We start from the raw sequence: 25,611 nt of genomic DNA, 5'->3' as shown, positions 1-25,611 counted from the left end.
CCTCGCAGGCTTCGAGGCGGCCGTGACACCCCGCGGCGGTCTGTCGCCTCTCACTCCCATTCTCCTCGCCTGCTGCCGGAGGCTGCTCTCTCCACCTCCTTCCTTCTCCTCCTCGGATTGCCTTCCCCTTCTTTCCTCCCTCCCCCTCTCTCGCGCCGCCCGCCCTCCTCCCCGCCCTCCTCTCCTCCTTCAACCTGCCGGGCGGCGGCGACCCAGCCCTTGCGCGCTCCAGGGCTTATCGGTTTTGGAGGGGGACCACTGGCCTGATTATCACTGACCCGGAAGAAGCTTGGGTCGCCCGAAGGAAGAGAAGATTAAAGTCGGAGACGGCCCAGCTCCTTCCGATTCAATTCAACCCTCGGAGAGACGCGTCTAGTCTGAAAACCACGAATGGGGGGAGGTGTGTGTGTGTTTGGGGTGAGGGGGAGGAGGCTACGAAATGCATGCACGCTCACCCGTAATAGGTTTCTTAAAAACTAAAAAGAAAGACGATGTGGGGACTAGGGACAGGCACTTGTTCCTTGCAGTGTGGCATTAACGTTTTTAAGTGGGCAGGGCTCCCTTTTTGTGGTCCCAGATTGTCGTTGAGGTTTGCCTCCGTGTGTGGCCGCCGTGGAGTCCAGAACAGGCGTGTACTTCATTGTATGGGGTGCTGTCTTCCAGGAGCCCATTTGTACTTACACCTCTGTGTGTGCAGCTGTGCGGGATAAATCACGGACATCAGAGATGGAAAACACCTGTTACTGTTGGTCATCAGGTTTGGCATGCTGGCATTCTAGTTTCCATTTACTGGACTGTTCCTTCCTCAGGAGGCTCCATTCCTTCATTCGTTTCATTCAGTCAGTCTGGAGTGTCAGAGGTCTGTTGGAGATTTGCTAGAGCTAAAAGGTGGACAAAGATAAGCAAGTCACCCCCTACCCTCAAGAAACCTTCAGTCTTCTTGGAGAGAAGCCATATAGCAGGTAACAATGGCGTCACTGGGGAGGAAGAGTGCTGGGGAGCTCTGAGGTGGGGAGGGAGTGGTGCCTGTTGGAGGGTGGTGAGTCAGGAGGCTTTGTGGAAGAAATAGCATTTGAAAACCTCGAAAGATGGGCTGGATTTGGGCATGAGGAAATGATAGGAAGTGACACAGCACCTAGAGTGAGGAAATAGAATTGAGTCCTGATCTACATTGTGTCCATAGAGTGTGTTTAAAGGTATAGTGATTTGATTTTGTGGCCTAAAGAGAAATCATGAAAATGATGGGGATTAGATTATTGGAAGCCTTTGAATGAAGAATTTGGATTTGATTTTGTAGGCAATGGTGAAGGCTGGTGTATTCTTAGTGCCTCCTCCTCCTATATGATGCCAGGAGTCAGAAATATTAGAAAACAGTGGTTCAACCTTCAACATCAGCATCACCTGGGAAACTGCTAGAACTGTAAATTCTAGACCTAGTAAATCAGAAACTTTGTGGCTGGAACCCAGGAATCCATAATCTAGCAAGCCCTCAGACTGATTCATATATACTCTCAAGTTTTCAAAGGCCTTCTCTAAAAACTCAGCACTCATAGTGTAGGCCTTGGGCCACCAGCATCATCTATCTCCCAGAAGTTTGTTAGAAATGCAGTCTGGGGCCCACCCCAGACCTACTGAATCAGAAGCTGCATTTTAACAAGATCCCAGATAATTTGTAAGTCTACTAAAGCCCGAGAAGCAGGGTTCTAGAGGATTTGGAAGGTGCAGAAAAATATGAAGAAGGACTGTTCAGCCCTGTACATCACGCAGTTATATTCTTTGTTAATGTTTTGATGTAATTCCTACCCAATTTCTATATTTATACAAAGTTTTCCATGCATCTATATCAACAAATGTAAGTGCAGTGGAACAAAGTATGTAATTTTGTTTCCAACTCTTTACTTTACATTATACAATATGAGTAGATTAACTATTTTTTAATCCTCCCTTTTAATGGCTGCGTAATATTCCATTGTACATGTCTGTACCTGCATTAACCATTTTCCATGGTCAGCCAGGTTGAGTCCAGCTGTTTGCTGTTATCAAAAACATGGAAATAATAAAAATAATAAATACCACCTATATGTAGTACTTACTTTGTTCCAGGCACTAGGCCAAGCACTTTCTATACAGTAATTCATGTAAGTCTCCTAACAACCCTGTGAAGTAGGTGCTATTATTATCCCCGTCTTGAACACCAAGAGACAGTGATTGCCAAGGGTCATGCTGCTAGTAGGTAGTGAAGTAGGCATTTAAATCCAAGCCATCTGGCTCTAGAGTTTATGGTCCTTATCTTTATACAAAAATTTCTGTCCCAATTTATTTTTCCTTGTAAAAAAATTGAGGTTAAAATTTTTACAGTCTCAAAACATATTGTCAGTTTGCTACTTAGAAAGGTTGTGTCAACATGTGCTCCCACCAGCAATGTGCTAGTTTCACAGCATCCTTGCCAATATCCTTAACATTTAAAAAATGTTTTCTAATTTGATCAGTGAAAACTGTATATTGAATTAACTGGAATTTCTTTATCAATAAGGGTGAACATTTTTCATATGTATAATTGCTGTTTATATAGTACTGACGGCTTTTCCATTGGACACAGTCTTCAAGTGCTAAAATTACACCTTATATTTTATAGCATATTACCTTTTTAAATGCTTTAGTATCTTTCATTTCATTTGCTTCTCACATCAGCCCCATAGGAGGCAAATGTTTCTTTTTGAGAAATGTGAATTTGCAATAGTTTCTCACAAGTGAGAGATCATTAGTTCGGTGGTTAAGAGGTTTGGGGGTTAGATAGATGTGGGCTGTAATTCCATCTCTGTTACTTCCTGGGCAAGTTATCCAACTTCTGTGAACTTCAAATTTCCTCACTCATTACATGGGGATACTGTTTACTTCATAGGGTTGTTGGGAAGCACATCATCAGCGCTCAACAGATGGTAGCTTTATTACTCATTAAATCTTGTCATTATTGGATCTCACAATAATGTTGTGGCAGAACTCCAGATGATCTATAAATATTTGCCGATTGCTAGCCTTTTTTACTTTCAGGTATGGTGCCAGTAGAGCAAAGAGAAGGAATTAGGGGTTGGGTGCTCTGCAGTTTTATTTTTACCAGTGCTTTAAGTCACTTGGATAGAAAGAAGGGCTACTGAAGGCAAATATGCAATGAAGATTCAGGCCTGGGATTTGGCTACTGTCGGAAGTAAGATATGAATTGGGTCACAAGGATCATAGCCATTTAAATTTCAGCAGTTACTAGCATGCCAGATTGCTTTGTGTTTTCCTACTGTGCTCTGGCTTAAGGATACTATATCTCATTCTTAGATTTGGGGTTTGAGGACAGGATTGCAAGAGAGGTAATCCTCATGGTACTACTCTGTGTATGAAGTGCTTAACACTAGCATGGATGAAGAAAAGCATGAGTAAGGGAAGGAATATTATAGGGAAGTGGGGTGGGAGGAAACTTACTATACCTATCTGTCCCACCCAGCAGATCTGTGACTGTATGTCTAGAACGAGCTTGTTTAATTTAGCATGCTTCTGTCTCTGACTAAGCCACTCACTGGGGATTGTGTGCTGGATTCCCAGAAATGCTTCCTCCCTTCAAATGGAATTTGAAGTTCTCAAATATCCTTTCATTAACTATTGACATCCACAGAACACTATTGTAGGAAATAAACAAGGATCCATGACTGAATATTTGGGCAGGGATTTAGGAGTCAGAAACTGAGAGCTTCCCAAACTTTAATGTGCATATGAATTGCCTGGGGGTCTTGTTAAAATGCAGTTCTCTAAATCTGTTCATCTAGGGTGCAGCCCAAGATCGTGAATTTCTAACAAGCTACCAGGTGATGCTGATGCTTCTGGCTCTTGGCCCACATTTTGAGTGGCAAGTGTTTAAAGGAAAGGGAAGCTCCATCTCTCCTCCCTTTCTTTTGACTTTCACCTTCTTCCAGAGAGGAGGAACTGTTCATTTATTTGGTCAGGAATTAACTGGTCCACATATAACAACGGTAAGGTTATGAACCCCCATGCAGGTTTTTCTTCCACTTCATGCAGTAGGAACCGGTAAGCTGAGCCAGGACCTCCTTTGGGGATCTGGCCATTTTGTTTTCTCTTCCTCAAATGCATAGCCAAGCATATTTTTTATTGCTTCCATTTTTTTGTCTAATGTGGCAGGACAGAGGTTGTAAAGATTTTGGTGCTTAGTGGGAAGGGAAATCCCTAATAGGCCTTTAGGGTAGGCTGCATGCTCCAATCTAGTTTTTACAAGAAAGCCATGTACTAAGAAGTTTGCCATTTATTTAGGTGAAAATAAAGAGGTATTTTGATTTCTCATTTGTTGATGGCCCTTGAATATGTTACTTCCTCACAAATGTTATAGGGGAGATGATTGAGCAGGGTTCTAGTAGTCACATTTTACTTGAGCCACATCATCAAAACCTTTCCCTTCATCCCTAACAGGCAAGCACTGGGCACAGGTCAATGAATCCTGTAACACTAATGGAATAACCTATTACTGCTGAAATATGCTGGATGGTTTCTTAGAGAAAATGTGCATGGAACTATTCTGAAGGAAAAGACTTAATGTGGTGAAATGTAGAAGGCATAATGCACCTGTTGGCATTTTGGATCTCAGGCTCTGGGTCTGCCCTAAGTCTTGTCCTTTTTTTTTTTTATGTTTTCTTGAGCCTCTGCCTTTCACTTCTCATTGGTCTTAGAAAACTGAAGCCCTCTTTCTTCCCGTTCCTACTCTGGAGCTTGTATACCTCCTAAACAGATGGTACAGGCTGCTTTGTCTCATCCTTCAGCTCAGTTCTTAATCATATGCAAAAGATATATCTTTGAATCTTTTTTTATACTAATCTTAGCTGTTCAGGGCTTGGTCACATGCCAGCCAAACCAAAGATTTTTTTTTTTTTTTTTATGTTTTTCTAATTGCATTGAACTTCACAATTTACCTGATAAAATTACAGGGATCGGCGGTGTGACGGTATCTCAGTGGCAGAATTCTCATCTGCCATGCTGGAGACCCAGTTTTGCTTCCTGGTGCCTGCCCATGCAAGAAAAATAAAAATAAAAAAAAAAAAAAAAAGAATTTACAGGGCTTTCTAACACCAGGTTTTTAAAAAATATTTTTATTGAGAAATCTTCACAAATATACAGCCCATATATGGTGTATAATCAGTGGCTTACAATATCATCACATAGTTGTGCATTCATCACCATGATCATTTTTAGAACATTTGAATCACTCCAGAAAAGAAATAAAAAGAAAAAAACTCATACATACCATATCCCTTACCCCTCCCTTTCTTGACCACTAGTGTTTCAATCTACCAAATTTATTTTACCCCTTATGCCCTCTATTATTTATTTATTTTTTAGCCATTTTTTTTTTTACTTATCTGTCAACACTCTGAATAAAAGGAGCATCAGACACAAGGTTTTCACAATCACACAATCACATTGTAAAAGCTACATCATTATACAATCATCTTCTATTACCAGTTTTAAACCACATTCCATTTTCATTCATCCTTTATGGAAAAGTGGGATATATTTAACTGTTTTATGCCCAGATATAGCATATGAGGCCAATGAGAGCTAATATCTTCCTTCATCTCATCTTCTACCTCCTCCCCACAAAACAAATTTCTCTCTATTTTCAAAGCCTTTGTCAGGCTGGCCTTCTTTTTTTCTTTTGCCTATTCTATTCTCTCCTACTACTCAATCCACTCTGCATCCCCCAATTTCCAAATATCCATTATAGTTCTCCTTGGGGTGGCATGATGTCGATTATTTGAATGTGCTAGCATCCCTTCTTTAAGGGACTCTTACTTTTATTCTATGCGATCCTGGTGGAGCTGTCAATTAGAGTGCCTCCTTTCCCCTTCTACTCTCTCACCCTATTCCAAACTTGGCTAACATGTTACTCCTCCCTACCCCACAGGGATGGGCACGTGACTCAGATTCATATCCAGACATTGGGAGTGAAAACTTCTTTTTCCATTGGGATTTGAAGTTGGGAGAATTTGAGGCAGGAGCTATCAATTGCCATCTTGCCTACTGCTTGGAGAAGGCCCGTCTGACAAATGAAGTTGGGCAGAGGCAAAAAGAAATGAGGAAAAAGCAGAGCTCTGGTGGTATCAGTCAAATTCTCAGACCCAGCTGTTTTTAATGCCAGATGTATGTTTGGACTTCCTAGGTAAGTCAACCAATAAATCCCCTTTCTACTCATACTAGTTTGAATTGTCACTTATAGTCGAAAACTATTGACTTACATATTCCCTCTCAGGTACTTGCTTTTATTCAACCACCACCTACTGCCACCCGGTTTGGCTACCATTGCCTGTGGCTGGTCAATCACACCTGTGTCCCCCTGCCTAGAAAACATTCATTCTTGCATTCTCATACATTTGTAAAAAAATTGTTTATTTACTTATTTATTCTTTGTATTTTAGAAAATTTTAAACATATACAAACAAAAGAATAAGAACCTCCAAGAACCCATAACCCAGTTCATACAATTAACAACTAATATTTATTGCTGTGTGTTCAGTTTTCCATATGTGCCATTCTCACTCCCTCTCCTTTTTTTCCCATTTTTCCAATAAGTTTTTTTTTTTTTTGTATGTTGTATGGTGAGGTCACATTTCATTATTTCTCCATGTGAGTATCCCGTTATTTCAGCACCATTTTTGTTTGTTTGTTTGTTTTGCTTGTTTGTCTGTTTTTTGGGAAGGGCATGGACCAGGAATCGAACCCAGGTCTCCTGCATGGCAGGTGAGAATTCTACCCATGAGCTATGCTTGTACCCTTTCCAATAAGTTTTTTTACTTTTGCATGGGCAGGCTCCAGGAATCGAATCCGGGTCTCTGGCATGGCAGGCAAGAATTCTGCCACTGAGCCACCATTGCACCGCGCCCAATAAGTTTTTATTATTAGCTGTGATGGTAAGGTTCTGGTGTCAGCTTGTCAACTTGGCCAAGTGATGATGCCCAGTTGTCTGGTTAGGCAAGTACTGGCCTGACTGTTGCTACAAGGATATTTCATGGCTGGTTGATAAATCATCAGTGAGTTGATTGCATTAGTGGCTGATTATGTCTGTGATCAACTAAGGTGTATCTCTCCCCAAACAGTATAATCCAATCGACTGAAGGCATTTAAGGGGGAAGAGAGACGTTTCACTACTTCTTCAGCTAGTGAGCCTCTGCTGTAGAGTTTGTTCAGACCTTTGTCATTGCTGCCAAGCTTCATGGCCTGGACTCATCCATTCCCACAGTTGGGTGAGACAACTTTATAAATCTCGTATTTACAGGTATCTCCTGTTGGTTTCACTAGAGAACCCTAATACATTAAGTCACAATTCAGGATCCCAGGGTGGGGAGCACCAACAACTTCCAGGTTGGGTGATTACCACTTTTGGAGAAGAATGAAAGACGGGGGAGAAGTGAGGTGGACCAGTTCAGATCTTCCCAGGAAATGGGCCTTCTGCCCTGCAGTGGTCCCAGGCTAACACCCTGGTAGTTCTGCTGGCATGTTCTGGTCTGGCCCTGGCTGGGGTAGCAGCTGTAAAAAGTGGCAGTTTGGTTGTTCTTGATTTTGGTTTTGATGTCTTCTGCCATGGTGGTAACTCCTAAAGGTGCCTGTGAAATCGTTTGCAGCTCAAAATGACACTCAGTTCAGATGTTTATTGACCAGAAGCCGTGCCATTCTCTCTTATAGCTCTCTGCCTCTGCACTTTCCTCTCTGTTTCATGTTTCTATATTCCTCACTTTCTTGCTCCTAGAACATTAGGTCTTTCAGTCAAAGTCACCCAAATTTGCTTCATGACTTAGCACAAGTGAACCTCCATCTTGAAGCTTTACTGACCTCCTTCTATGTTCTATTGGCTCCTTTTTCAGACTTTTAAATTATATAGCACTTATTCAACATTCATTCAACAAATATATATTAAAATTCATTGTTTCAGGCCTTGGGGATTTATCAATGAACAAAACAAGTGAAAATTCTCATCTTCATGTTGTTTCCATTGTAATTGGGAAAGACTGCCAGTAAACATCACAGACAAGTAAATTGTATGTTGGAAAGTGATAAGTGTCATGGAAAAGGGGGCTTAGTAGGGATAGTGTATGTGTGTCTTAATATTTTAAAAAAGGAAAATCAGATTGGCCATAATTATTGTACTGTATAATGGTTATCTGCTTACTATTTTGTCTCATCAAATAGACTATAGATCCTTGAAAACAGGAATTGTCTTACTCATCTTGGAGTCTAGCACTTAACAAGTATTCTGGAAAGGCTATAGAATAAACAGGAAAATACAAGACACCAAATAGAAAGAATTTTGGTGTCAAGAAAGTTTTAAAAAGATAGTATATGTACTTGGAAAACAAATCAAACAGTGCTATATGCTCTATATAAAAGAGTATATATTAAAAACTAAATTTTCCTTCTACTCTTGGTCCCAGTTGTCCAGAATTCTTCCCAATAGCATCTACTGTTATTTGTTTCTTACTTAGTCCAGAGATATTGGTCTGTATCTATCTACCTATCCATCCATCTCCATCAATCTATCATCCATCCATCCATCCATCCATCCATGTACCTGTCTATCTGTCTGTCTGTCTGTCTGTCTTCACTTATCAGTTATCTTAGAAATCATTGCATTCTGTATATATGGAACTGCCACATTAAAAAAATATAACTGTATAGTATTGGTTTGTATGGCTACATGAGACTGTATCTTACTAGGCACCAGTTGGGCGTTTAAGTAGTAACAAAATGTTTTGATGAACCACTTGACTAGTTGAGAAGTCAGGTTGGAGTGTGAATCTGGTGTGTCAAATCTTTCATGTTTAGCTAAGTCAACAGTTTCCTGTTCTGCCTTCATCATACATGAGGTCATTATTATTATGCTCACTTTACATAGAAGAAATCTGAGGTTTTCAGAGATTAGGTAATTTGTTCAAGGTCGCGCATCTTTGAAGCAAGGATCTAGTACATGCTTTTAGTAGTGGACTAGATCCACCATCCATTCTACTAGGGATGAGGTAGAGATTTAGAGACTGCCTGGTAGGCTATCCTAGATGATCTTTTAAGATTCTTTCCAATCTGTAGAAGCTCTAATATTGTGCTAGCTATTCTCTGTTGGACACTCCTCACCAACTTTTCTGTCTTGCCTTGACCCCTGCACCAACTAGACTCTTTTGTCCTCTTGCTGCTGGTCAGGTTTGGCCAAAGGGAGGAACCAACATTATACAGGAGGCTGGGAAGAGAGAAGGGTTAGAGTATTTCTTTCCCACTCCTTTCCTGCTTTTGCACTCAGGCTTTGGCAGTGACCATGTCTCTGCACTACTGTAGTTATGTTTGGGGGCCATCCTCCATGGTCCCACCTCTAGTAGACTGCGGTAACAATGTCTGCCTTTTGCCAAATATCTTTCCTCTTTTGCTAGTGTGTGGTTGCTTCAACATCTTTTGTGGTTCCTACAACCATGCTCACTCTTCTGTAAATTAGCAGTCTCTTCAGATGAACAATTAGAGTGAAATTTTCTTTCCCTTCATAACTCTATTATAAATACGATTTTAAGATGTTATTCCTTCCAGGAGACTTTTGAAGACCTGATCCTACAAGATCCAATGCAGTTCATCTCTGATGGTAAATTTCAGTTTAGTAGAGTGAGATATATATATATATATATATATATATATATATATATATTTTTTTTTTTTTTTTTTTCCTGTCATGGGCAAGCTCCGAGAATCGAACCTAGGTCTCCGTTATAGCAGGTGAGAATTCTATCACTAAGCCACCATTGCACCACCTGGGTGAGCTATTTTTATATTCAGATCCTATGTAATTGGCTGCAGCTTATTTGGCTAAGTGCTGAGACTTGGTCTATTGATGGTATGTGAGGTTGTGAGCATGTAGGAGGTTTGTTCATTATTCAATTTTTTATAATTGTTTGTGAGGCTGAGCTGGGACTTCTATCAGCAAGCATTTAACATTTTAACAGCCTTTTCTGAACCACACACATACATCTACTTTTTCTTTCCTTTTCTGCTGAAGTACTGGAGAGATGTACTAGTTATCTATGGCTATGTAACAAATTACTCCAAAACTCAGCAGTTTAAAACAACATTTATATTACAGTGTGTTGTAATACTTGAGAACTTCCAGGTTGGGTAATTATAGCTCAGGGTCTCTCATGAGTTGCAGTCGAGCTGTTGGCTGGGACTGAAGTTAGCTGAAGGCTCTAATGATGGTGATTCCAGTTCCAAAATCATTCACATCACTGTTGTCGGTCCTCCATTCCTTACTGGTGGTTGTCTTGGCATCTCAGTTCTTCACTATGTGGGTCTCTCCTGGGCTATGTGAGTGTCCTCACGATGAGCTTTCCCTCAGAACAAGATATCCAAGAGATCCATAGCCTTTTATAACCTAATTTTGGAAGTGACCCTACTGGTCTCACAAACTAATACTAGATGGTAGGGGACTGCTACACATCTACACACAGTATGAATACCAGGAAAGGGGGGTTCTCAGGGGGACATTTTAGGGGCTGGCTACTTCAAGAGAGAAATAGGTATTGTGTGTTTTTATTGTGCCTCACCACACGCTAGAGCTTAAGGAAGCATTTGTGTACTATCAAAAGAAAAATAACACTACCAAGAAAGTGAAAAGGTTGTCTTTTCACAGCCTACAGAAAGAGAGCAAACAGTTTCAAATCATATAACTGATAAGGGTTTAATATCCAGAGTATATAATAAACCTTGAAACTTAACAAAAAGACCACCCAATTAAATAATGGACACAGGACTTACATATTTTTCCAAGGAGGATGTACAAATGGCCAATAAACACATAAAAAGATGCTCAACTTCATTATCCATTAGGGAAATACAAATCAAAACAATGAAATACTAATTCCCACTCTAAAGGATGAAAATAGATTAGAGGGTACTGGAAGATGGAGGGAGGGGGAAAGAAGGTTTTGTTTCTTGGTCAATAGAGTATAAATTTTAGAAATTTATAAATATTAAAATAAAAATCATAGTAACACATGTTACTTTAGGAAAATGTTTTAATTTAATTTTTTTAAATTTGAATTTAGGAAAAAAAAAGAAAATGAGGTTTGTCACCAATCACAATAATGTAAAAAAAGCTTGTATTTTTATACAAGGTCAGAAGAAATTCAGAACAATGAAAGGAATTTAGATCTAAAATTCCTTTGTTTTTTCCCTATAAATTTAAGATTCTAATTTTAAAATTAAAAAGGTCCCTCAATGCATTTTCAAGATGTTAAAATATCATTGAGTCCTGGAACATTTCCCTGAAACTACCTTGATGATAGACATTTTTCATGAGATTATTCTATCAGTCTCTACCTTATAGTTCAAAAATTCTTAATCTTTTGGGGAGAGGGGTCATAACTCCTTTGAGAGTAGGCCGTGTTGCCAGAGACATTGTCTGGTGGTAATGTTGCAGGCTGCAGGAATGGGACCTGGTAGTAATGGTTGTGTGCTACCCTCATTGCATTTATTTAGTGTCACGCTTTGGGGTACACTTCTTGCCTGCATAGCCCTTAGTCTAATTATTGCAGCCTATTGGGTGGTTTTGTGAGCTAGCTACCCCACAGCCGTTAAAAAAAAAGTCTTATTCATTTACCATACAATCCATCCTGAGTGTACGATCAGTGGCTCTTGGCATAATTACATAGTTGTGCATTCACCACTATAGTCAGTCCCATAATCACTTAATGAATCCCATTTCTGCTTAAGACAGTCAGATTTGAGTACCTGACTGGTACATTATGGTTCCTCTGGAGTCATGATGTTGGAACTGGGGAACTATCAGTGTCTGATGAAAGAATGTGGGCATTTATGGCCCAGTATGAAGGAGCTCTTTCTGAGCAGGTAGCTGTTTCCCTGCATCTCAAATCACACCCCACCCCCACAGATGTTTGGATTATATGGGGCCTCTCTGGTGGCCCTGGGAAAAGTAGGCTCATAGTCACAGAGCTGCTGAGGTTAGCCAGATTTTCTTTCCCCTTCTCTTGTCCTCATGCTCTCTTCAGGCCTACGGAATTGCATTTGAACTCCCACAGACTGATGCTTCTGCAACAATCTGTCACCAGCCAAGCTAATCATCCACAATTTATTTCCTTTCCTTACATTCTGCTTCAGCTTTCCCACATACAGGCTACAGAGTCTTCCTCAGTAAACTCAGAGCTGAGGTGTGGGCCTGGGAGACAGGTATTTGGACATAAGGATGTGTAGAGCAAAGAGAAAGAATTAGAATAAAGAACATTTAGCTTCGATTCTTTTCTTATTTCTTTTACATTATGAGTCTAAGATATCTGACCTATTAAGACCAGAAATCCAGGATTCTCTGAACTTTCCCTATTAATCAAAGTTCAGGCTCAACACGGGGTATTGAAAAGGCTGCTTACAGGTAATATTAAGAGTGAAACATGTCAAAAACACATATTGCACCACACAGAGGTTTATTAACAATTTCTTTCTTTCTTTGCCACTTTCCTTTTTGTCTCCTTCCAATCTTTACTTCCTATTTTTCCATCAACTAAGTGGAAATACAGTTGAGAGATTTGTTCTGTTTTCATCAAGTACCTTTCTGTGCTAAGATGTGTGCTATTTGAAACTGTTGGGTACCCCCAGAAAGGCCATGTTCTTTAATACTAATTCAGTATTGTTGGATGGGATCTTTTAAATTGTTTTTATGGAGATGTGACCCACCCAATTGTGGGTGATACCTTTTGATTAAGTGGTTTCCATGGAGAAGTGTCTACCCATTCACGGTGGGGTTGCTTACTGGAGTCTTGTAAGAGGGAGCCATTTTGGAAAAAGCTTCAAAGCCTACAGAGCCAACAAAGCCCACACAGCCAGAGACCTTTAGAGATGCAGAAGGAAAACACCTCTGCGGAATCCTTATGAAATGAGAAACCAGGAGAGAAAGCTAGCAGTTGTCACTATGTACCTTCCCAGCTGACGAGGTATTCCAGATGGCATCAGCCTTTCTTGAGTGAAGGTAACCCCTTATTGGTGTCTTTATTTGGACATTTTCACAGCTGTAAAACTGTAAACTTCCAACTTAGTAAATTCCCTTTGGAAAAGCCAGTTTTTAGTGTATTGCATCCTGCAGCTTTAGCAAACGAAAACAGATTTTGGTAACAGAGAAGTGGGGTGCTGCTGTGGTTTGCAAATACCAAACATGTTAGAACAGCTTTTTAAATGGTTAAGGGGAGGATTCTGTCAGAATTGTGAAGAGTTTGATAGACAGGCTTAGAATGCTTTGAAAAGACTGTTGGTAGAAATGTGGACTCTAATGATACCTCTGATGAGGCTTCAGACAGAAATAATGAATGTGTCATTGCAAACTGGAAAGAAGGCGATCCTTGTTTTCAAGTGGCAGAAAACTTTGCAAAATTAGGTGCTGGGATTACATGGAAGGCAGAATTTGAGAGTGATGAACTTGGATATTTACCAGAAGAAATTTCCAGACTAAATGTGGAAAAATGCAGTCTGCCTATTCCTTGCATCTTATAGTAAAATGTGAGAGGAAAGAGATAAATTAAGAACTGAACTCTTGAGTACAAGGAAGCCAGAAATTGAGGGTCTAGAAAATTCTGGGCTTCTAAAAAAGGAAGATCCCAGAGAGTAATGCCCCACATGTGCGGATTTAACCAAACATGGAAACAATCAGTCATTTCAGAAAAAGCCAAGATTGGAGATGGAGTTATCCAGGAAAGATTTGTGGAAACTCCTTTTGTCTGATGGGAATGATCCTTGCTTACTGCATAGAAAGCCCAACAAGAGTTCTGTGGGACCTGTATAAACGGAACTGCTGCCAGTCTCAACTGGAGGGCTCAGAAAAGGGAAAAAGTGAAGATGAAATGTCTGTGTTCCTTTCAATTTCTCCCTATGGAAATGAGAATATGTATTCTATGACTGTCTCTCCTTTGTATATTGGTTGCGGATAACTTGTTCTGAGTTTTATATGTGCAGAGCCGGAGGAGAATTTTGCCTTAGGACAGACCATGTCTGTAGCTGATTTGATGAGATTTTGTAGTGTTTCTGACTTTGTATTGTTACTGAAATGGTTTAAGGATTTTTTTTTTTTAATTTTTTTATTAATCAAAAAAAAGAAAAGAAATTAACACAACATTTAGAAATCATTCCATTCTACAAATGCGCTCAGTAATTCTTAGTATCATCACATAGATGTATGATCATCATTTCTTAGTACATTTGCATCGATTTAGGAAAAGAACTAGCAAAACAGCAGAAAAAAATATAGAATGTTAATATAGAGAAGAGAATTAAAATAATAATACTAATTATATATATATATATATAAAGGAAAAAGAAAAAAAAACAAAAACAAAAGATACAAACACACAAACAAACAAACAAAAAACCATATTTCAGGTGCAGCTTCATTCAGTGTTCCAACATAGTTACATTACACTTAGGTATTATTGTGCTGTCCATTTTTGAGTTTTTGTATCTAGTCCTGTTGCACAATCTGTATCCCTTCAGCTCCAATTACCCATTATCTTACCCTGTTTCTAACTCCTGCTGGTCTCTGTTACCAATGATATATTCCAAGCTGATTCTCAAATGTCGGTTCACATCAGTGGGACCTTACAGTATTTGTCCTTTAGTTTTGGGCTAGACTCACTCAGCATAATGTTCTCTAGGTCCATCCATGTTATTACATGCTTCATAAGTTTAGTCTGTCTTAAAGCTGCATAATATTCCATCGTAGGTATATGCCACAGTTTGTTTAGCCACTCGTCTGTTGATGAACATTTTGGCTGTTTCCATCTCTTTGCAATTGTAGATAATGCTGCTATAAACACTGGTGTGCAAATGTCCGTCTGTGTCTTTGCCCTTAAGTCCCTTGAGTAGATACCTAGCAGTGGTATTGCTGGGTCGTAATTCATTCTGCCATTCTATGTCTTTTGATTGGGAAATTCAGTCCATTAACTTTTAGTATTATTACTGTTTGGATAATATTTTCCTCTACCATTTTGGCTTTTGTATTATATATATCATATCTGATTTTCCTTCTTTCTACACTTTACTCCATACCTCTCTCTTCTGTCTTTTCGTATCTGACTCTAATGCTCCCTTTAGTATTTCTTGCAGAGCTGGTCTCTTGGTCACAAATTCTCTCAGTGACTTTTTGTCTATAAATGTTTTAATTTCTCCTTCATTTTTGAAGGACAATTTTGCTGGATATAGGAGTCTTGGTTGGCAGTTTTTCTCTTTTAGTAATTTAAATATATCATCCCACTGTCTTCTAGCTTCCATGGTTTCTGCTGAGAAATCTACACATAGTCTTATTGGGTTTCCCTTGTATGTGATGGATTGTTTTTCTCTTGCTGCTTTCAAGATCCTCTCTTTCTCTTTGACCTCTGACATTCTAACTAGTAAGTGTCTTGGAGAACGCCTATTTGGGTCTATTCTCTTTGGGGTGCGCTGCACTTCTTGGATCTGTAAATTTAGGTCTTTCATAAGAGTTGGGAAATTTTCAGTGATAATTTCTTCCATTAGTTTTTCTCCTCCTTTTCCCTTCTCTTCTCCTTCTGGGACACCCACAACACGTATATTTGTGCACTTCATATTGTCATTCAGTTCCCTGATCCCCTGCTCAAGTTTTTCCATTCTTTTCCCTATAGTTTCTGTTTCTTTTTGGAATTCAGATGTTCCATCCTCCAGTTCACTAATTGTAGCTTCTGTCTCTTTAGATCTACCATTGTAGGTATCCATTGTTTGTTCCATTTTTTCTTCTTTGTCTTTCACTCCCATACATTCTGTGATTTGTTTTTTCAGATTTTCTATTTCTTCTTTTTGTTCAGCCCATGTCTTCTTCATGTCCTCCCTCAATTTATTGATTTGGTTTTTGAAGAATTTTTCCATTTCTGTTTGTATATTCAGTATTAGTTGTCTCAGCTCCTGTATCTCATTTGAACTATTGGTTTGTTCCTTTGACTGGGCCATATCTTCAATTTTCCGAGCGTCATCCATTATTTTCTGCTGGTGTCTGGGCATTTGATCAGATTTCCCTGGGTGTGGGACCCAGCTGGTTGAAAGGTTTTTCTGTGAAAACTCTGGGCTCTGTTTTTCTTTTCCTGCCCAGTAGGTGGCGCTCGTGGCGCTCGTCTGTCTGCACGGCAGTCGGCCCGGGAAACCGCGCGTGGAGGGCGGGGGGTGTCGCCGGCCGCCCTGGCTTGGGAGAGTGCCGGTCCTAATTGCCCAGCTGGCCCGAAACGCCAAGTGTGACGGGAGGGCCCCGCTATCCAACGTTCCCAGTCAGACCGGGGAGCCACGTGCGTGGAGGGGACCCCAGTCGCCAGCCGCCCCGGCCGGGAAAACGCGCGCCCCTCGGGTAGCTCACCGCAGCAGATTCTCCCTGCCCGTTCAGCTGTTCCAGAATGGGGTACGCTGTCTTTTTGGTCTCTGTCGTGACTCCGGGAGCTGTTTCGTATTGTTTCTGTTTCTTTAGTTGCTTTTCTGGAGGAGGAACTAAGACCCGCGCGTTTTACTAAGCCGCCATCTTCTCCCGGTTTAAGGATTTTTGATATTGTAATAGAATAAATATATATTGCATTTGGAAAGAACATGTCTTTTGGGGTCCAGAGGGTGGAATGTACTTGTTTGAAATTGTTGTGTACCCCAGAAAAGCCATATTCTTTAATCCTAATTCAGTATTGTTGGATGGGATCTGTTTGATTGTTTCCATGGAGATGTGACCCACCCAATTCTGGGTGGTACCTTTTGATTAGGTGGTGTCCATGGAGCAGTATCTCCCTCCTTTCAAGGTGGGGTTGCTAATTGGAGTCTTTAAAGAGGGAATCATTTTGGAAAAAGCTTCAGAGCCCACAGAGCTGACAGAACTCACACAGTCAGAGACCTTTGGAGATGCAAAAGAAAAACACCTCTGGGGAATCCTTACAAAATGAGAAGCCAGGAGAGAAAGCTAGCAGATTTTGCCATGTGCCTTCCCAGCTGATAGAGGTGTTCCGACCGCATCAGCATTTCTTGAGTGAAGGTAACCTCTTGTTGGCATCTTAATTTGGGCATTTTCACAGCCTTTGAACTGTAAGCTTGCAACTTAATAAAGTCCCTTTTGAAAGGCCATTCCATTTCTGGTATATTGCATTCCAGCAAGGTTAGCAAGCTAAAACAACAAGGTACTGATTTTTTTTTTTTTTGAGTTAACTATGATTTAATTCATGAAGTACTACCATAATCAGGGCCACCAGAACATGTGGGAAAAGGTTATTAAAAAAAAAAAAAGGTAGGTTGTGATGGGGGAGAAGGGGAGGAAGGCCTAGAGAAGAGGTCAGAATCAAAAAGGATAGACCTGAATCAGGGGTGTGGTGGGGAGTTGGGGGAGGCAGGCAGAACAAGGTATGTGTGAATTGGGGCCTGTGAAAACTCGGGGGACAAGTACAAAATGGCAGGTAAAATAGTCATTTCCAAATCTAGTCCATTAAGTTTGAAGGCTTCAAGTAGCACTCATGCGCATGCTTTATTTAAAAAAAAATTAATATACTTGCCTATGTTACCAACTTTCTTTCAGTAAAAAAAAAAAAAAAAAAATCCTAGAGAGAAAGGTAAAGTGTTTCATTTTGTTTTGTTTTTGTCCTGGTAACCCTGAGGCTCTAGGATTCCTCTGAGCACTGAGAAGGAAATTCAGCCAGCTTCATTCTCCTGGAGCCAAAGGTAGAGCCTTTGGAAACTGCTTGTTGAAGCAGAGGCTCCTGCTGGCAAAGGTGGCTTCCACTGTGCAGAGAGGCACCAGGTTTCCCAAGCTGTGGAGTGGGAAACCAAGACTCAGGTCCTTTGTCTGCACTGTTGGGATTGAAAAATAAAGCTCTCTACCTCAGCTCAGCCCTTGGCCAACCCTTCTGTCACTTCCTTCTCAGTCACTTCCAGTGCTTAGACCAGACAAATAATGTAAGGGGAATATAAGGTTTCCAAAATTAAACATTCTAATATTAGGAATGCCCTGCAATCATTCAAAATCATTTAAACGGTGTAACTTAGGTGAAATGTGATGAAGCTCCCTGGTATAGGAACAAATCACTGAGTCTTTGAATGGGTAGCAGAGGTGGGAGAGAGTGGAAGGGATCTCCGAGGGCAGTTAGACCAAGGCGTAGCAATCATGAGGGCTCTAAGTCAGGCTTTTTATGTTCAGATCCTGGCTCTACTACTTATTACCTGTGCGGCTTTCAGCAGAAAGCAATTTCTCTTGGCTTCAGATTCCTCATCTTAAAAATGGGGCACCACAGGTGGACTTGCTACCATTCCCACTATGTGGAAATGACTCCCAGGGATGTAAATCTCCCTGGCAACATAGGACATGATTCCCAAGGATAAACCTGGCTCTGGCCTTGTGGGATTGAGAAAGTATTCTTGGCCGAAAGAAGGAAGGGAGAAATGAGACAAAGTTTCAGTAGCTGAGAAATTTCAAATAGAGTTGAAAGGTCATTCTGGAGGTTATTCTTATACAGTATATAGCTATTCCTTTTCAGTTTTTGGCATATTGGAGTGGCTATATACCAGCTGTAGAGGGAAATACCAGATACTGTTGAACTGTAATTCAATAACTTTGATTCTGTAACATGATTTTATGTATAACTACATAGCTTTTATGTTGTAACCATGTGATTGTGATAACCCTGTGATCGACACTCCCTATATCCAATGTATGGAGTCGGAAAATAAAGGCAAAAAAATAAATAAATAAGTAAATAATAGTGGGGGTATGGGATGTTGTGGGTGTTCTTTTTTACTTTAAATTTTATGCTGATTTTTGTTTTTTTCTTTCAGTAATGAAAATATTCAAAACTCGATTTGTGGGTCATTGCAACAGTGGCTCAGTGGCAGAGTTCTCGCCTGCCATGCCAAAGCCCTGGGTTCAATTTCTGGTGCCTGCCCATGCAAAAAAAAAAAAAAAAAATCGATTGTGATGATGAATGCACAGCTATATGATGATACTGTGAACCACTGATTGTACACTTTGGATGATTATGTGGTATGTAAATATATAATATATACCGATAAAATTGCATTAAAAAACAGTCTAAGTAAGGTGTTCTACTTCTCTAAATGAGGTTTTTATTAAAGTGGTAGTAAGTAAAATTGATTTACATATAAATAAAAATGTGTTTTTTTTTCCTTTTTTTTTTATTCATTGGGATATCACTCTGGACAAACCAGCAGTACTTGGAATCTCAGGTAGGACATGAGACTTTGCTGGGAAAAATGTGTTTTAATTCTGAAAAAAAGTAAAAAGGAAACGTGCACAGTACTCACTTCACAAGACTGTTGGAAGGATTCAATGCCATAATCCATGTCAAGTTTTGCATTGAGTTTCTAGAGCATAGTAATTGCTCAATCTATGTTAGTTATTGCAGTTATTGTCACTGTCAAGATTAAGATAATAGATAGAAAATGGGAGACAGTATAACATTGTTCCTAAAGAAGATGGAGTCTGTGACAACGGGAAAACCATTTAACGTCTTCTTCTCCCAGGATTGCTTGTTGAACTCAATTCAATATCTCACCAGTGTTACTTGGTTACTATTTAGACTAAGCTGATATAGAGAGGTTTAGTGCCAAACGAGAGCAACACATTAGTGCCCTCTAAAAAGTGAGGAGTGGGGAGTAGGAGTTTGGGGTTGAAGTTCACTATAGTGTGAATTTGAAGGGCCAATGTGTTCTTCTAATCATCTGAGTCAACATAATTTATGTTTACCCAATGGCTGCCATCAGTCTAATCTAGACTGGATTCTTTTCTGGAAGAATGCCTAAATTTTTTCAGGGATGAATTACGATTAGAGAAGGAAATTAGTAGGACTGTTTGTCTGTGGCAGATAAAGAAGGGGTTTAAGAATCACCCTGATCTAAACACTTTTTAAAAACCAGCTATTGTTTGTTTCCAAAAGCATTGTGATTTCCTTTAACACCCTCTTTGAGTCATCTCTCTCAAATGTAGTCCAAGTACCTACCTGGAATGAAGAGAATCTGGAAGATCTTAGCAAATAGCACCTGCTTCATAACAAACAAGAGGTTTCCAGAGGTCTTTATTTAACAAGGCCTGGAAGCCAGAACTGAGTGTTACATCAATGCAGGCACAGTGGGACAGTATTATCAATGCAACTCCAGACTTCCATTGCATGCTCTGTGGCTGCTAGATCTCTGAAGTGTACATATGTGATTCATGGGTTTTTCTTAGTTTTAACTGTCTGTTAAATATCTTCACTTGGATGATTCACAGGCACTTCAAACTCAACACATGTAAAATTAAACCCAACTATTCTACCTCCTTCTCTGTACTGCTCTTCCATCTATGTTTCCTATCTCAGTAAATCTTCCATGCAACTGGCAAAGTAGACATCTTGAATTCTTCTTCTCTTGAACCCCCTGCTCTTCACCAGTTCCTATCAATTCCTCTTTTTGCTCTCATTGTCACTTGCTTAGTGTAGGCCGTTATCTTTACAAACTTAGACTATGGTAACACATCTAAATTCAAATCTGATCATGTCATTCACCTCCTTAAAAATCTTTCATTTGTATCCCAGTGTTCTTAGGATAAAGTCCAAGTTCCTTGTAATAGTTTACAGTGATCTTGTCTGCTTCAGCCTTATCTTTCCTAATCTCTCATGTCCTAGACTCCAGCCATTCTTAACATTTTCACTTTCTTGTTTTCTACAGCCTCCTCATTCTAGTTCATGTTCTTCCCTCTGCCTCACCTTTTCTTACCTCCTCCTCAGCTGGCTAACTCCTACTCAACGTTCCTGTGTCTGCTTAGATATCCCTTCCCCCAGAAAGCCTTGCCCCATCTCCCTAATGTGTTCAGTACCCTCTCTTCATGGTCTCATACTACTATGTTTCCTCCATAGCAGTTCTTATTAAAATGTAGTTTATCACTGTTTCTGTCTATGTCCCACACAAGGCTAAAATGTTGAGACTCTGTCCATCTTGTTCACCGCTATTTCTCTGTCACCTAGCAGAGTGGTCAGCATACCAGTTACACTGTAAAATAATTTTTGAATTAATAATAATACAAAAGTATCCTTTTTCACTCCAGCCCTTTTAAGGTTAAATAAGCCACACTTGCTGATATCAACATATAATCAGAAACCGAAAGATCCTGCTATTCTCTCTCTATCCTAGTCCATAATGCTCATTCCCATGCATGTAGCCTACAGAAAAGAGGGGGTGAGCCAAGCGTTCCATACAGGGGTATTGAAATGTTGTCTATAATAACAACTCGAGATGTAAAACCTTTCCACCTCTTTCAGATTTAAGAATCTATTTAGTCACTGGGTTTCTCATAGGAATATTTAGAAATGAAACTTTTTTTTATTCAAGCAAATTTCAAATATTTTATTTTTTTATTCATACAGGATGAAGTCTTCTAAAGATCCCACAACATGATATATCATGCAGAAGAAAAACTAAGCATTCAACATAAACCAACCCCCCTACCCTCAAATACAGAAACTAAAAAAAGGGAAAAAACTCTCATTCCCCAGTAAGGAAATAATGTTTGCACTAATTTCTGTAAAGCCAGCCAAGATATGCACAAGCAAGAAATAGAAAGCATTTGCTAAAATATCTGTAACAAATACTTATGTACAAAAACTTAAGACAAGTTCCTCCTTGAATCAAAGCACATGGCAGTTGACACTGGAACAGTTCAAACCACTGGCTGAGATTTGATCCAGCGGAAGAAGGTTACATGTAGTGGAGATTTTCAGTCTGAACATTAACATTTCTAAAATTTGGTAACATTATCGTTTTTAATTATGCAAGTTGTGTCAACAAGAGGTACATTTTAAATTGATCTTCATGCAAAACTCCATGTTATGCAAGACACCAAGCACCGGGATTTTTCTCTCCTTGAGTGATGCGCAGCACTGAGTTGAAGGAATCGTGAAGGCGGGCAGGTGTGCCCAATTTAAGATTCATTCACCTTGATTCAACCTGCCCTTTCGCACTCATGATAACAAAACCAGTTTTTTTAAATAGAAAAACTCTATTGGGAAAGACTACTCTCCTAGAAAGCTGACCAAAATGTTTTTCTTCCCGCCAATAGTACCTTTGCAGAAAAGGGAAGGTATAATATCAAAGTGGTGGAACATAACATGCTACTTTTATATCACCCAAGTGTATTAAGTTCTCATTCATTATGAAATACATGGGCAAATAAAGGAAGAAAACTGTCATGCATTCTCCATGCCTGTGGCAAAAAAAGATTTAAATTTGGCTAAAATTTTGCTGTTCTGTGGCATATAACTAACAGGCTTTCTCCCATTTAAATCACAAAATGTGTGGGTGTTTAGATCTGTACACGCACATTAAATATTACCAGTTATTTAGATGAGTTGCAAGTTTTTTGAAACGCAGAAAGGAAATTTATGGTTCAAACATAGGTTTTAATAACAGATCATTTAACCATGTACTGAAACCAAAAAATGGATATTCTAAGTAGTTACATAATTATTTCACGTGTTTTTCATTAAATGCATAAACCTAAACATGTTGGTTTCAGACAACTTCTAGTCTTCATGTATAAAATAGTAATTACACATAACTTACATTTACTCAGGGACATTTAATAAACTTCCTGGTTCCTAGAGTGAAGTAACTGAATAAAGCAGCCATTGGCATTGTGTAGTCACTATATGCAAGGCAAGAGCTAGCTCTTGGCGATAGCATTGAACTGTATTCTCACAGGCTGAGATATATTAAAAGCTGCTCAGCAATGAGACATAATCCCTGGATATATATATTTGTAGGTATAAATAAGTTACAGACTGCTTTGTTACAAAAATGCAATTAAGGAAAATTATAGGACATTCGCAAATGCTTTGTCAATCTCTCAAAGGAGAAAACAGAGGAAAAGGAAAATAGCTGGCTTAACACCCAGCTCAAATTGTACAATCTTCTATCTATATATATAACTGTGTGAAATAATAGTAAGGATGCATATATCCATGATTTTGAACTTTTTGTTTTGCTTGGCATTTTTGTACTCTATAAATTTTACACCTTATGTTTCCATTAAACTATCAATAAATATTTATTGAGTACCTCCCATGTGCTGGATGGATCCTGCTGCGAAAATCAAGCAAAGACCGTTGCCTTTGAGGAGCTTTCATTCTAGTAGTTTACTCCATCCTCTGACAAACCAAAACTGCAGAGCCCATCATCACTATGTAGTCCAGTTTTCTGGACAGATCATGTCAGGCCTATAGGTTTTGGTCAGCATGTGGACTAGGTTCCTTATAACCTGGAAAACTCTTCCTGTGTCTAAAACATTGGTATAGGCTCTGAAGGGAGCACAGCTAAACTGATAGAGAATATCTTTATAGGAAGTTTCCATTTTTGGTTTCCTCATTATTTCTATGAGTTTTGAATTAATTTCTGGTACAGAATTCACAAATTTCACAAATGTGGAAGGGAAATGTGGCTGGAAAATGCAAAGTTCAATAACTAAAGTAGCCTAGGTGGAGCTGGGTGAGATGGAAGAGAAGTCCATTGAACATGACTTGAGGTTCTTCCCCAAAGAAGGCAAGTGACAAATTTGCAGTGTCTTTTAAAAAAACCTTATCACGGGGAGCAATGATAACTCTCCTATACTGCAGGTTGGGAAGTAAAGTTGTACAGTCACTTTGATAACTTTGATACTGTTGGGTAGAACCCCTTCCCCTATGATGTGACCAACCCCTAGCAAATATTCCAAGAAGCTTCCTCCACCCGTGATTGCCAAGAAACCCACGGATCCCTCCCCAGCCCTCACCCTCTTGCCCTCCCGCAGCTGTAGTCTTGTGATAAGTTCCTCTTACCCAATATCCACCCTCCGGCAGTTACAACCCTGCGTGGGGCTTAAATTTTAAATCTCGCAGATGAAAATCTGCCAACTCCCAACTTAGACCCCTGCTTACAAAACTAACCAATGGAAGCCTGCCAACTTTCCACTCCCAAGCTAGACAAAGAAAACCCACCGCCTCCCTTTCCCTACTTCCTGCCAACCATTCTATATGAGCTGTACCCCTTCCCCTGCTTGGTACTGTCACTGTCTTGGGCATCAGCTGGCCTGCATACAGCCTCACAATAAAGCTCCTTTGATCGAATTTTGGTCTCTTCTGTTTTGGTCGAAAAACAGCTCCTTTGATCGAGTTTTGGTCGAAAAACCTGTCAGATACTATCTTCTAAAAGTGAATATATGATACCCCTATGACCCAGAAATGTATGCATAAATGCAACAGGATATAGGTTTAAGAATGTTCCTTAGAGCATTATTTAAAATAGCCCCAAACTGGAAACAACCTAAATGTCTATTACCAGCAAAAGAAATAACTAAGTTGTATTTTATTAATACAGTGGAACACTATTCAGGAATGAAAGTGAATATATTATAGCTACAAGCATTTAGATTAATTTTAAAACAAAGTTGGACAAACAGATTCAGACATCAAGGAAAACATACTGTATGATCTCATTTTATGAATTTCTCAAAAAACACAAATCAATTGTGTTTAGGGATGTATTGTTAAGTAGTAAAAATATAAAGAAAAAGAAGCCATTATAAAAGTCTGGATTGGGTTTACCTTCAGCAAGGAGGGTGGGGGTTAGGATAAGGAGGGACACAGGGTTAGGATGTTCGATTTCTTGACCTGGGTGTTAGTTAAAAGGTGTTCATTTTTAACCATTAATTAAGCTATACATGTAAATTTGTCATGTACCTACATGTTTAAATATATATATACATACATACAATAAACAGGGTTAAAAAGCCAGCCTAGTATGGCTCAGAGATACTTAAAATTAAGTCATTAAGAACGTGAGCCTTGGAATTCAACAGCTTTGGATCCAAATGTGGCACCACTGCTCATCAGCTTATCAAAGTGACTGTATGTGACTTTGGGCACCTTAAGCTTGCTAAGCCTCAATTTCCTTCTCTGTAAAATGGGAATAATAATAACAGGCCTCTTACAGGCTTGTCATGATTTCCTATATAGTACTTAGCCCAGTGCCTGATATTTGGTTAAATGTTGAACAAATGGTAACTATTCCTAAAAGACGAAAATTCAGTGCCAAAAAAAACTGTTGCCCTGCCCGCATAATTTGCCAAGTCAGGTGGATTTGGAGATGGAGGCAAAAGGAAAGGAATTCCCTTTGCATATTTTTGTCTAGGAAAGTCATGCTAACTACAATAGGGAGCTTTTTGGAAGTTTTAGAAGTGGACCCACCTGGAATATGTCCTTTGTTGGAGAGTGAATATTAATGTATGTCTTCAATCAAGACGTGCCTGTTCAACAAGGACCAAAAAGAGTTGAGGATTTTTCTTTTTCAAAGAGAAACTTCAGGGTGTTCAGAGGGGCCTTAGTGGAAATTAATCTGGTTCAGCAAGAGCACCCTTGATGGAATACCAAATTTCGAAGTGAGCATAAGAAAACAGTAGCAAGAGCATCATGGAAGAGCAAATGGTTGATAAACTCATTAGGAATGGACAAATGTACCTAGGCAGAGGCACACACAATTTTGCACTTATTTTCA

At 39.5% G+C, this 25,611-nt stretch overlaps 1 long non-coding RNA gene across 1 annotated transcript; it reads left to right on the top strand.

Moving 5' to 3' along the window:
• The first annotated feature begins 211 nt into the window (after positions 1-211).
• LOC143651285 (uncharacterized) lies at positions 212-23,351 on the top strand. The gene is made up of 5 exons (XR_013159950.1): positions 212-400; positions 810-962; positions 5,957-6,211; positions 19,261-19,278; positions 21,453-23,351. It is a non-coding gene; the product is annotated as an uncharacterized LOC143651285 (long non-coding RNA).
• The last annotated feature ends 2,260 nt before the right edge of the window (positions 23,352-25,611 follow it).

The sequence above is a fragment of the Tamandua tetradactyla genome, chromosome 12 (assembly GCF_023851605.1).
Source record: "Tamandua tetradactyla isolate mTamTet1 chromosome 12, mTamTet1.pri, whole genome shotgun sequence".
NCBI lineage: Eukaryota > Metazoa > Chordata > Mammalia > Pilosa > Myrmecophagidae > Tamandua > Tamandua tetradactyla.
The sequence above is the reverse complement of the archived record's forward strand: the minus strand, read 5'-3'. Positions and strand labels throughout refer to the sequence as shown.